Source organism: Dermacentor silvarum, chromosome 1 (genome assembly GCF_013339745.2).
Source record: "Dermacentor silvarum isolate Dsil-2018 chromosome 1, BIME_Dsil_1.4, whole genome shotgun sequence".
NCBI classification, from domain to species: domain Eukaryota; kingdom Metazoa; phylum Arthropoda; class Arachnida; order Ixodida; family Ixodidae; genus Dermacentor; species Dermacentor silvarum.
Genome location: NC_051154.1, coordinates 436,650,745 through 436,664,713, shown reverse-complemented (window position 1 = coordinate 436,664,713; position 13,969 = coordinate 436,650,745). Strand labels below are relative to the sequence as shown.

The 13,969-nt window shown below is 50.9% G+C and overlaps 1 pseudogene; it reads left to right on the top strand.

Moving 5' to 3' along the window:
- The first annotated feature begins 9,074 nt into the window (after positions 1 to 9,074).
- On the top strand, positions 9,075 to 12,323 carry LOC119448604 (zinc finger protein 853-like; annotated as a pseudogene).
- The last annotated feature ends 1,646 nt before the right edge of the window (positions 12,324 to 13,969 follow it).

Below are 13,969 nucleotides of genomic sequence, written 5' to 3'. Positions count from 1 at the left end.
ATATTGCACACAATTCTATTTGACCAACGCCATCTAGGAAATGAGACGAGAAATGGTGATGACGACACAGATTGTGTACAGCGCCATCTAGAATATCGTCCCTGAACTGCAGTTTGTATGTACTACTATGACACAGCACCATCAATTGCATTATACGGGAGATACTGCCGTTTACTGCAGGGAGATACGCCGGACAACGGAGACGTGACAAGGTTAGACTAAGAGGAGCTACGCCCCTAAAACTGCTTTCGGCACCTGTGGCACCGGAAGGCAGCCTGGCATCCATTCTGAGTCTTGCTGTACAATGTCACCACTACAATGGGACCAACTAACCACAGGTTGGTTGGTTGGTTTGGAACCCTAGGTGCTTGCAGGTGCCCCAGTACTCCGATGACGCCAGCGTACCTAGCCTGGCGCTGGGACACGGTGGACGCACAGCGCATGAAGCCGGAGAGAGCCGAAGCGATCGCATGAACTTTTCCTCCGCATCCTAGTCACACCCAGTGTGTGCTCGGAAAGCATAATTTGCCCGCCACGCTGTCTCCGCACACGAGAGCCTTCGCCTAACTTGCTACACAGTCAGCGCACTGAAGTTTTGGACAGGCAAAAATGACGCTGAAACTCTACGTCGGCCATATAGGTGAACGGGTCCAGACGGTCATATTGACGCTTGCTGCCGCTGGATGCGATGACACAGGCTACTGCTGCCGCCACCATGTTCCCGAGTTCAACTCGAGGGGGGCTTCGCGATGTACGACTTTGGCACGAGTTCGTCTGTCAATCAAAACCATAGGTCATGCCCAGCGCGAGGCATGTAACTCTTGTACGCGCACCCACCACGGTTGGGCCACGCCCAACTTATTGTTCGGCAACAGCGACGCGGTGCTGAGCAGAGAGGCATCAACAATCTTGACCGCCGAGATAAAACACGCACAACGCATGCACTGTCATCGGCGATGTACTGGGCGCCGACTATCGCTGGCTAGTACATATATCTTCTCGGGCTGTGATGGCCCCACAACATGGTTTTGTTCCCTGCATTGTGGCGATGTAGCGCACAGCAAATAATTATCGGCACGTGACTGTAGCTACTTGCAAGGTGTCGATGCGCCGTCGTGAACGACGATGCCAAGGAGTGCGTAGTGTTTTCCAACAACAACGTATCGCAGTTGTCATTTGAGATGACTGATATGAAGCACCTTGGAGTGCACAACAGACTTAAAATACTGCGTATATGCGCACAGAGGCACCTTCATTCGGCAAGCGATGAAAATCAATTAACTGTGACGCTGGGCAGCATGCTTTTCTTCACAATGAATCACGGAGGCTTCGCGCACAGAAATAAACTGGTACCGTACAGCCATTTTGCAGCGACGGCGGTTGCTCCCCTCTCTATGACTCGAGTCTCGTTTTTCGTTGGTAAAGCGGAGGCCTTAATAGCCTCAGTCAAGCGCCGGCGGTGAACAGGCATGCCTCGGCGATGCGTTGCCCTTCCCCTAATAGACAGGGAATGGTCAGATGATTGTCAGGACTGACTTAATCGATGAGGATGATGAATTATTGGCATCCTCTTTGAAACGGGGCGGCGACAAATAGTCACCTAGCCTGCTTGATTTTGAAGTTGAAGTTGAATTTAATTTCATCAGTAGTACAAAAAATAACAGGTGATCAGGTATAATCAGGTAATCAGGTATACTATAAAGGTTCTTTATCTAGCATTTTTGTGTACCTCTCATTATTATTTTTCTTTCGCGAATCGAGAACAGCACTGCAGCGCCCCTCGCGACTGCTCACCGTATGAACTCCCTCGTGCGTGTGACCCTCTAGAATGTACCCGCTTGCAAGCTCTCGCCTCACTGTAGCCACTCGCGTCAAAAAGTCGCAAAATGTAATAATTCGCTCGATCTCCGTTTGTCATCAGAAATTTATAGCATTCAAAACGAAAAACCGATACTTTAGGAAATAAATTGTTTGTTATGTTATTTGGTGTATTTTAAAGTATTCGATTGAAGGAAAGTGTAGGTGTAAGAATGCGCCGCATGTGCCTTGTTCCATTCGACGGAGGATAGAAAGACAATGCTCGAAAGAGGAGGCACGCCCTTGACGCGCCCGAAAAAGGCGTGACAAGCGGCTCACGGCAAGTGTGCAGATAGACACCGGGACAGTGGCGGTGTTGCTAAATTGCGATAATACGTCGATAACAATACGCGGCGCTGGCGCGTTTCGTTGCGCAGTCTATGCTTGAAATGCCGCGCAGGGTGCGCTCATGTTGTCATACGGGGCTTTATCTCGACATTTATTTTGTCCATTGTTCTTGCGCTTTCCTTGATATTTCTGTTCACTGAGTGCCATCGAGCAATCTCGGGTAAAACTTATGCGAACGAGAAACCTGGCGCATCCTGCACAGCACCCCAAGTCCCCACTTGACCTACCGAGGATGCGAGCGCCATCTGAATAACATTTCCGCAAGTAGCCTACCCGAGCACGCCGCTTTTGGGTTGGTATAAATGCTGGCAAATAGGGTTTGTGTTTGAGTTTCCTCGTAACAGAATTATGTTTGCTCGAACATTCAAATAACAGTCCGACGCCACCTTGTCTTTAGGTTGTGGCTAAGTCATACTTTGCCAGTTTTCTGACGGATTTCACTGTGAATTTTTGTTCCCTAATACCTTGCACCACCCGCAGGGCCTGCGCGGTCGGACTTGTCGGGGATGATTTTATCCGCCACGGACGCCGACATCCATTCCGATAGCGACACCGACGTCAACACCCGATTTTCTGCGACACCGGGCCCTTAACGCTGTCGCGTTGATGGGCAGCATACCAAGGTAATGCTCAATATCGGGGCAAGAGAACTACATTCGTGAACGGCGGTGAACCTATAGAATATGTGAAGTGGCACGCTTATTTAGGGGAATTAGCCACAGATAACCGACTTCACAAGAAGAAGCTTTGCAGGATGAAATTTATGCTGATACCATGCACTATCGGAACCATTCAGCGAAACTTTCAGTGCTGTTTGCTTTCACTGGCGATAATTAGCGGTGATCTTCACTGCGAATGAATAATATATTCAGCGTTTAGTGGAGTGCGACAGCAGTGAGTTGATGGTCAATGTTACCTTGCGGGCACCAATGCTCTTTGTCTGCGTAGTACGCGTAACACAGCGGGAGACGTGTCGGCTTGAGGCATCGCTGTGTGCCATTCTTTATAACGTATGAGAGGGTTGGGCACTGTCATTGCCTCACATGGCAGATCGCGTCTCCGAAACAACAATCGGATTGTAGCACACCGTAGTGGCGGATTCCGGATTAATTTTGATACCCTGGTGTTCTTTAACGGGCACATAAATTCAAGCGCACGACCGTTTGTGTATTTGCCACGACGTCGAGCCGCATAGCTACCGCGACGGAGACAGAAATGTTGATTTGACGTGCGACCGCTTGTGCAGTGTCGGCTAGACCCTACGCTGATTAAATGCGGCTTTGCGTCTGCACGCCCGGCGTCGGTTGTCCGCTTGGCAAATTACCATGGTGTGCATTTTTCGGAGATTGCATAAACGTATAGTACCGTACGTTCAGTTTTCCCGCAACGACGGTCGTGTCTATAGTAGTAGAGTTTCCTTATCTTCGCACGTCGCCTTTTCCGTGTCCCGCCCATTCCCCGTTAAAGGGAAGTGCGAGCGGCAAGTGGCCAGCTCGCAACTAGCCCAGCAACTAGGCCACCTATCGGCTTTAAGTACTGTTAATAACTCGTTTCGCGACTGCGCCGGTTATACCGATTCTCTGCCTCTTCTCCCTGACCCTCTACGCCATTCCATCTACCTCTCCTCAGCTCTTGCACGTTAGTAGAAAAGTAAGCGCTGCAGTTTCTGCAGTGCTATTGGGGTGGGTCACGGGTCATTACAGCTGTCAAGAGGCTTAAGTGACAACGCCCAGAGAGCTCCAGAGGGCATTGTACAAATGCCACGCGATGGAAATGTTCAAACGAGTGTGTCTCGTCGTCTTTCCTGTCTGCCACGCTCCTTCCGTGTATATGCACGCTCTGAACCATGCCCGACGGGGCATGCAGCACAGCAACAGCAGCAGCAGTGGAGAAGTCGAAGTATGAAGCAAAGAAGGTTTCGCTTTAAACTGGGTTGCAGCACATTAGCAATTCACAAGTCTTGACTTGCAGCCTTCCAATATCTTTGAAAAGAAGTGTGTACAACCGCTGACCGGTAACTACGTCTGTGAAACCATTGCATTCTACTGGTACTAGCATATAGGGCAGAAACTTTGAGCTAAAGAAGCTTTTGAAATAGTTGAGCACCGTGTAGCGAGCGATGGAGCGAAAAATGTAAGGCGTAACCTTAAGACACTTGAGAAGGAGATATTGTTTAGTGAGAGGAAAGGCGGAGAACTTTGCTGTAGGAACGTGCTTAAGAGACAGGGAGACAGCGGTGTGCCGGGTAGCCGATATTTTTGTTGACATTCAGAAGAAGAAATGGAGTGAGGAAGGACAAGTAATGCTTAGGAAAGGCAACTGGTTGCCTATTAGAGTTGCAGTATGGGTGCCTAGAAACCTTTACGCAGTTTACAGCGATTGACTTTAGCCTCCATTACAGCCACGTCACATCTACCTCTCCTAATTCATTGCTCCATTGCCAAGAAATTAACACTAACCTGGCGCTCTTTGACCATACCTGACCTTTTCCCCACGAAATATCACACTCTTCATCTTCAAGTCCACAACTTATAGAATGCGGCCGCATGCCGTAGTGAGTTGCCGTACTTTAGTCCGTAATGCTCCCCTTTTGATGTACCGACTGCGCTTAAGTTGTGAGAGATTAGAAAAGATTGCGAGAATGCCAGGTAGCTGTCTTTACGGCTGTTCACACTCTTGTTTCTTTATTTCAGCCAGCATATGAAGACGATCACTTAGCCCATGTCACTGGCAGAGCTAATGTCATGAGAAGCGTGCTTCCGGCTGTGATGTCGCATAACTCAGTTGGTGAGATCGCGGGCCGTCTCTTCCTCGCGCTCACCACTTGTCCGTGTCGTTTCCGGTGATAGTGCGATTGTCGAGGGCATGAAGGTGCGCCTTCCCGGAGGAATAGTTCCATGTGTTGCAGTGGAGGGACCGCTGGCAGTCATAGTAGAGACCAGGCGCCTCGGGACGTGCAGAGTGCTACTGCTTTCCCCGCCCGTCACACCGCCTCCTGTCATGTTGATCGATGAGCCTTCATCACTTACTGGCGGAGTACCGGTTGCCGTGTTGGCAGACGAGGTACCGTGCACAACGCCATCGAGCGCGCGCTCCGTGGTATTCCTGGTGCCGTCCGCTGGCTGGTGGTTGTCAAGCGGTCGTAGACGCGGCAGGTTGTAGCTGCGTTCAAGAATACGCCGGGTATGAGCAAAGCTTATGGAATCTTCGATCTTGCTACACTTGTCCTCAATAGAGATGCAGCGGACTACAGCCCGCAGTAGGCGCGCTTTCAGGGTTGTCATCTCTAACAGCAGGTCGGATGCGACAATGTCTTCATCCGAATTCATCATGGTTTGCCGCAGCCAAGCTTCCTCGAGCGAGTCGTCAGACCAGGAGGGCCCCGTAGCGTCCTTGTTGTCTTGAAGCGACGCACTGTCCATCTGCCGTGCGTATTCTCGCTCAGCAGCTTGGCGCCTTGGCAAAGCGGGAACCTTAACGCGCCTCCGGTCGAACAGCTCGCCCTGCATGGCCAGCGGTGACTGCAACGGACGCTCAGCCGCGAGTATCGCTGGGAGTTCTTTACTACTGTCTCCGTGGGGCTCACCCATGGTGGTGCTGGGCTCCAGAGCATATGCCATTCACACCGAAGGAAACGGCGAACTGTCGGCCGGTTCTGAGCTGGCTGGCAGAAGCTAGCGGCTGCGCGTGGCACGGATGATGATGACGATATCCTCAACACATGGCTCGTATCCACTCCGGGGTATTGGTCAAGAATTGGGCACCTGAACTTTTAGATACGGTTTATGAAACCACATTTACTCGGCAATTGATTAATCAGAACAGACAGATCAATTTACCTAAACTGCACAATTTATGACGTTAATGCCATGCATTAAAAACTGAAATATCTCTCAGATAATTGGAAAAGTAGGGATTTAAAATTTTATTTGTTTTGTTGGCTGAATGAAACTACAAACGGCATCAAATACGTCCCTGTGGCTAAAGCCAAATACCGAGGCACCGAAAGTCACTACTGTTTCTGATGTTAAATTTAAGCCTACTTTGGCAACCGGAATTTCAAGCCGTCTTTTTCTTTGTAATTTATACCGACGGTCTATTAAAAGATAGTGTTCTACAGTTTTTATTTCTAGACAGAATTGACACAGCGGCGATATCGCCAGACCAGCCCTGCGTAAATATAGGTTTATAGGTGGGACACGGCAGCGTAATTTTTTTATTATTATTTCCGATTGTCTTGACGGACACCAATGAATTTTCCACGGAAATTTTAGGTGCTGAAATTCATTCCATGATTTTATTGTTTCAATGATATCTCTACGAATTGCAAATTTCTGATATCTGATCGCTGTTATTTGTGCCAGCATTGGAAGGACCGATATTATCGGTCCATTCAGGGATGCTCACGCTAATCAATCGGCCATTTCATTGAAATGTAATCCGCAGTGTCCTGGTACCCGTAATAATTTTACAAGGTTCAGATGGGGGGAGGGAACTAATGTTGGAAACGTCTTTAGAGCTGGTGAATTGGATGGAGGTGTAAGCGCAGTGCGGACAGAAAGTGACGAGATATATTGTCGTCGTTACATCTGCGTCATCTGATGCACCATTTTGTTCTAGAACTCAGAGAGGTTTGATTTCTCTTTTACACATCGAGGTTCTTGGGTGATTTCGAAATTATGCACGCCCTCGAGGACAAATTTATTACACATAAACTTAAGAAAAGGCACAACAGCTTTAGATGGCAGATAGGGCGTCCAGCTTTTTAACACGCTTTGGTTAACTCTGATCACGTAGATCCTTGCACTTAGGGAAACAGACTGCGCCTTCTGATCGTTCATCATGGACCTTTCTTGCGTTCATCTATGCAGTCGGACACTTTTTGCCCCCTATGGTAAATGCTGCGTAAATTTGAACTTGCTTGCGAATAAAACACTTTGTGCGTCATGTGCAGTAACTAAGAACAATAATAAAAATGCCATAGTCTACACGCTTTTGAGATGACTAGAAAATTGGCAGATTTCCGTTATTCTTCCACATCTTTACTCAGTTACCACAAGAATGCGAGCTGTTCCCGAGAAAGTTGCTTAGTTGCTACGGTATTGGCGCTGCTAAGCACGAAGTCACAGGATAAAACCCCGACCACAGCGGCCGCATTTCGATGGGGGAGGGAAATTTTAGTTATAGACTGAACAATTTTTTTTCACTTATGTTTACTATTGGAGTAGCTAGGAGAAACTAAACTTCCTCTTATCACCATCCCGCCAGGAGGCGAGCGTCACTGTAAAAAGACACTGACTCTGTTTGATTCGACTAGCGTCTGCAAGCTTGTATCACACAGTTTGGGCTTGCGCACATACACCCAACTTTTCGCCTATTCTCAACACCCCCACCCCTGACCAGTGGGAAGCAGCGCTGACCGGCTCAGATCCAAACTACCAGCTCCGGCTAGTAGTGCGGGCACAGTACGCAGTTGCTGCTGCAGAGCTGGTCGGCTAAGGAGCCTACCCATCGGTGAACGAAGAAGCTCGACCAGCTTTACCTCTCGTTCTTTTTTCGAACTGTTTTGTAACACTACTACTACTACTACTACTACTACTACTACTACTACTACTACTACTACTACTACTACTACTACTACTACTACTACTACTACTACTACTACTAGAGCACTGCACGGGCCGATTTTTTCAGCCCGGGCCCACTCCGGGCCCATGTTTACGTTGGCCTGCCCGCCCGAGCCCGGCGAAAAGCTTTATGGGGAGACGTGGGCCCGGCCCGGGACCGGAAACAATCCATGTTACCCGCCCGGTGCGGCCCGCAACCCTTTTACCTTAGGCCCGAGTCCGGCCCGAGCCCGGCTCGAAACCGGTCTGAACCAAGCGCGAGACCGAAAAAGATCACCGAGCGGGGTTAAAAAAATAAAATAAAGAAGAGAATGAAAGGAATTTATTCTTAAGGCATAAATACATGCCATATGCAATTATGAACACCATTTGAGTCGTCTGAACGCAAATACCAGCGCGCGAAGCAGTATCAATGACGCTTCCGAGTAGTATCGCCAGCAGCTTCCAACGGCGCGACCTTGATGCAGCCCAATTCACTTCTAGCACAGTGCCGCCACAGTAATTTTCCACGTCGGGCGCCTCACTGCAAAGCATGCGCCGCCACAGCCGCTCGTCCCACTCCTCCGTATTCTAGTACGCTCTATCCGAAGCGCAGCCACGACCGGTTGTGAGCGCAGCGCATGGATGGAATAAATGGAGAAAGAAAGCTTCTCGTTCTTCCATGGTGCAGCGTAATGGGCTGCTTCTAGGCGGCTGGTTGAGAAGATGCGTGCAATCATGGATGGACGCAGTGCCATATTTCAGCCGCGTGACGAATTATCTTATCTTATCAGTCATCGTTTTACCAATTCGCATTTGAAGAATCAGCAAATCGCAAACGCGCTTACACCACGCTGAAAGCATTAATTACATTCATTTAGGTAAGGAATATAATGGCATCCTTTGGTTTGAGGCGACTTCGCTCTTTCTGGACTTTTACATTCAGTTCAAACAGCGCAAAATACGACGGAAGTAATAAAGGGAAGTACACAGGAGTAGCACTGCTAGCTTCAAGCTGCGTCGGGGCAACAGGTTTTTCAGAGTCGAGACGCGTGATGATAACTCGCTGCACGTTACATGCACACCACCAGAAAGTCCGAGCCCGGCCTGCGCCCGCGTCAAAAAACCCGAGCCTGACCTTGGCCCAGGTCAAAATGCACATGCCATGCCCGAGCCCGGCCCGAGCACGTGAAAAAACAGCCCTACCACGTCCGGGCCGGGCCGGGGCTGTCAGATAAGCCCGAGCCCGTGCAGTGCTCTAACAACAACAGCAGCAGCAGCAACAACAACAACAAAACAGCAGCAGCAGCAGCAGCAGCAGCAGCAGCAGCAGCAGCAGCAGCAGCAGCAGCAGCAGCAGCAGCAGCAGCAGCAGCAGCAGCAGCAGCAGCAGCAGCAGCAGCAGCAAGCAGCAGCAGCAGCAGCAGCAGCAGCAGCAGCAGCAGCAGCAGCAGCAGCAGCAGCAGCAGCAGCAGCAGCAGCAGCAGCAGCAGCAGCAGCAGCAGCAGCAGCAGCAGCAGCAGCAGCAGCAGAGCAGCAGCAGCAGCAGCAGCGCAGCAGCAGCAGCAGCAGCAGCAGCAGCAGCAGCAGCAGCAGCAGCAGCAGCAGCAGCAGCAGCAGCAGCAGCAGCAGCAGCAGCAGCAGCAGCAGCAGCAGCAGCAGCAGCAGCAGCAGCAGCAGCAGCAGCAGCAGCAGCAGCAGCAGCAGCAGCAGCAGCAGCAGCAGCAGCAGCAGCAGCAGCAGCAGCAGCAGCAGCAGCAGCAGCAGCAGCAGCAGCAGCAGCAGCAGCAGCAGCAGCAGCAGCAGCAGCAGCAGCAGCAGCAGCAGCAGCAGCAGAGCAGCAGCAGCAGCAGCAGCAGCAGCAGCAGCAGCAGCAGCAGCAGCAGCAGCAGCAGCAGCAGCAGCAGCAGCAGCAGCAGGCAGCAGCAGCAGCAGCAGCAGCAGCAGCAGCAGCAGCAGCAGCAGCAGCAGCAGCAGCAGCAGCAGCAGCAGCAGCAGCAGCAGCAGCAGCAGCAGCAGCAGCAGCAGCAGCAGCAGCAGCAGCAGCAGCAGCAGCAGCAGCAGGCAGGCAGCAGCAGCAGCAGCAGCAGCAGCAGCAGGAGGCAGCAGCAGCAGCAGCAGCAGCAGCAGCAGCAGCAGCAGCAGGCAGCAGCAGCAGCAGCAGCAGCAGCAGCAGCAGCAGCAGCAGCAGCAGCAGGCAGCAGCAGCAGCAGCAGCAGCAGCAGCAGCAGCAGCAGCAGCAGCAGCAGCAGCAGCAGCAGCAGCAGCAGCAGCAGCAGCAGCAGCAGCAGCAGCAGCAGCAGCAGCAGCAGCAGCAGCAGCAGCAGCAGCAGAGCAGCAGCAGCAGCAGCAGCAGCAGCAGCAGCAGCAGCAGCAGCAGCAGCAGCAACAACCACTCCTCCTCCTCCTCCTCCTTACTAGAGCCGAGGGACCGCAAGGGGTTCACGGGCGGAGCCCTAGCTGCCTCCTCCCTTTTTTTCCCTCTTCCTGTTTTGCTGACCGGCGCATATCCAATGGGGACATTGCGCCTTCCACATTGGATGATTAAACGAAGTCACGTGCCATGGTCGGTGACGTTGCAAGCAATGCGTCTTGCGTAGAGCCACCTGTGCATGCGACGTTGACTCTCTCGCGCGATGCGCGCCTCCGTTGAAAGGAAGGGCGCAATCCCTAAACTTCGCCCCCGTGTGCTCAATTTTGTGACCTACAAAAAGAAGGGCTTACAGAACATATTGTAGCGCTAAAGCACAATTACAAGGAGGACAAGCAGGCACACGTCAGAAACCCGCAGTGCTTAGATTTATGCCTCACGTTTTAAAGGACCATGTTTTCAAAAGACCCGATGGAGGCAAAATGCAAAAACGCCCCTATGCTGGCGTTGTAGAGCATGTTAAAGAACCCTAGGCGGTCAAAATTAATCCGGAGCTCTCCACTACGGCGTGCCTCATAATCAAAACTGGTTTGGCACGTAAAACTCTAGGAAGAAGTTTTCAATGGACCAAAGGACCGCTAGCAAAAAAAAAAAAAAAAAACTCCTGCCTTTCGGCACCGCGCACTCAAAGCTTGTCAAAAGAGCTATTGCTACGCTGTGCCTTGCCTGGGGTCAGCATTCAAGAGGTCTTGTGAACACAATAGGCAGGTTAGTTTTGACACGCAGTTAGTTACCTCTTCAAAAGCCGGCTACTCTCTTTCGGTCCTAATATCAGTGGCGGAATCCCCGCAACAGAAGCTAAAAGTGGGCACACTAGCGAATTAGGCACGAGCTGGTGAGCGGACTCGTTTCGTGTGTGCATAAGATGAGCCACAACTTGAAAAAAAAAAAAGATTCGAGTAGGCGCGCAGTGCCTGCTGCATTCTCGGCTTCCAAAAGGCTGGCCTAACTGTGTCCCCTCAGAATTGGCAACTCTAAGGTAGGCTGCCAACTATAACGCGTCAAGCCTTATGTGCGGCTCGCCACCGGGGTGGTTTATCAGATCCCCCTGTCTTGTGGAAAGTACGGCAATTTCAATGTAGGACAAACTGGCCACTGCATGAATTATTGAATCAGGGAGCACGCTAATACCTTAAGAAGGGCTTCACTACGCATCTTTGAGCGCACTGTAAAGCCCGCTATTGTAAGCCGAGATTTCATGATGTGAAGATCCTGGGTAGAAGCAAAGACACAACAGACCACGACGACGAAGCTACTTTTGGCTCCTGGTGATGCATCGGCTCCGTCTTTTTTCGTGGGTTGTGTCCAAATTATTGCCTCGACTCCTGTGATTTTTGGACCACTAGTGCTGTAAGTCTCCCCCTGTCGAACAACACCTCTTCAGCGGAAATCGGACCTGCCATCTTAAATTCATCGCCGATTCTTCGCAACATCCACGTCCCTACGCCCCTGCCAGGCAGAGCCGGCAGTGTGCGTCGGCGGTAGCAGCTGCAGCAGAGATGAGCCAAGATGACGTCGTCGATTCTATCGACATGACTCTGGAAGAGGTCCTCGATTGGCGTGAGAAATTTGTTTACTCCGACACTAAGAGCCCTTCGCCCACTTCGCCAAGCACCCTCAAAATTCGACCGCAAGTAAGCCACATTTTGCCTTATCCTCCTCCACTCCCTGCCGCTGAATACAAAATCCTTCTTCGTGTACATGGTGGTGTCAACTGCGCTTACATACATCCAGTCTCTCTTCGTGGCATCGTCATCAAGTCCACAGGCCTCTTTGCGGCTGCAACATCGCTAGATCGACTCCGGGCCAACGAGATTAACAACACAATCATCATAAGCACCCCCTGCATGGACAGAGCTGATCGCTACTTGAAGATCGCCACCCTCACCATCATGGGCAAGAGCTACGAGGTCTCCACGCACGTGGCTGACCCCAAAAATAAGTGTAAGGGCATCATCAAGCTGCCGGCCTCCCTGGTAAAAGTGAACGTGTTGGATAACCTTCGAGACTCCAATCCAACAATCAACATCCTACCTGTTCAAAGAATGGGCTCCACGGACTCCACCCTGGTCACTTTTTAAGGCTCAAAGGTCCCCTTCTACATTGATTACCTCCGCACAGACCTCCACTGCCGACCATATCGGCAAAAAGTGGAGACGTGCGCTAAGTGCCGGCAGCTTGGCCATCGTCAAGATGTCTGCGCTAATGTGACATTATATCTCTACCTAGAATGCGGCACGCCAGATCCTCCTGAGGACCACAGCTGCACCTCTACTTGGATCATCTGCAACGGAACACATGAGACTGGCTCATAAAAGTGCAGACCTTGTTACAAACCACTGAACCACCCCCCGCACCACCAGAAACTAAACTGTCACTTCTGGCCAGGAACAATATACAGGCCTCCAGCCACCATCCAGGACAAGTGAAGCCGCAGAGCAGCTCTGGCCGGAAGAACACTGCAACAGCGGCCCATGTCCTATCATCGAAGCAAGCTTGGCTTCCGCTGACTACACGCAACGAGGAGAGACCACCCATCAACCACACAAAGGTGAGTTGGGCAGGGGTAGTCTCCCACAATAGCAGCTCCTCACAAGATGCTGATAGCTCTCTCATCAAATACTTGCTTAAACAGAACGAAATGCTCAAAGCCGAAATCAAACAGCTCAAGGCAATGCCGCCCCCGCCCCCATCGAAATAAATGAAACTCCTACCGCTACTTCCAACCCACTGCCCCAAAAGCTTGCGCCCACACCCATACGCCCTCCGAGAGAACACATGGATATGGTTGCACGCACACCCACAAGCCCTCCGACAGAACAAATTAACACTGTTGCAACCACTGCTACGACTGAAGCAGCAACTCCAAGGCCACCTTCATCATACATGCAGCCCCCACCGGCAAAAAGAAGAACGCCGAAATAACAGACACCGACAACACCGTCTAAAATGCCATATCTGTCCTCTGTGACCACATGACCTCCCTGGAAAACAAACTTGTTGCCCTTGAAAATCGGCTACAAAGCAAGCTTGATGCCTTTATTTGTGAGGCACCTGCGCAGTTATGAAGATTACAAGAGCTAATCGACAGCTGGGGAAGACCTACGATGTCACAAGCTCACATCCTTCACAACAGCTACAATAATAATAAAGCCAGCGCGTAGTATGGTGTTGTGGCAGTGGAACTACAGGGGGTTCCACAACAAGCGCGCCAGTCTAACACTATTTCTGCAGAATTTTAACAAGCTCCCGGACATAATAGCCTTGCAGGAAACACACGAGAAAGCAACTCTACCAGGAACCAACACGTTTCAAGATTCTCACAATGTCAAGCCGAAAACTGCCATATTCGTAAGACGGCACTTTTCGATTAAATGCGATACATTCAGCATTGCTGACATCCCCCACGATTTTATCAAAATTCTACCTCAAAGCGTCAAACAACCCACCCTACACGTGTTGAATGTTTACAGCCCTACCAATGCTCTACAACACCGCTTTGAGCACACGCTTGCTCAAGCCAAAACTAACGCCAATAAACAGCCGCTAGTCGTAATCGGCGACTTCAATGCCGCCCTTCAAATGTGGGGCCACTCTGCATCTACCCCTAAGGGAGGAACTCTGTGGCTGCACATACGGAATCAAGGTTTCACCACCCACAATGACTTTACTCTTTCTACCCGGCTAGGAAATAGCGTCAGAAGGGATACATTGCCCGACCTCACCC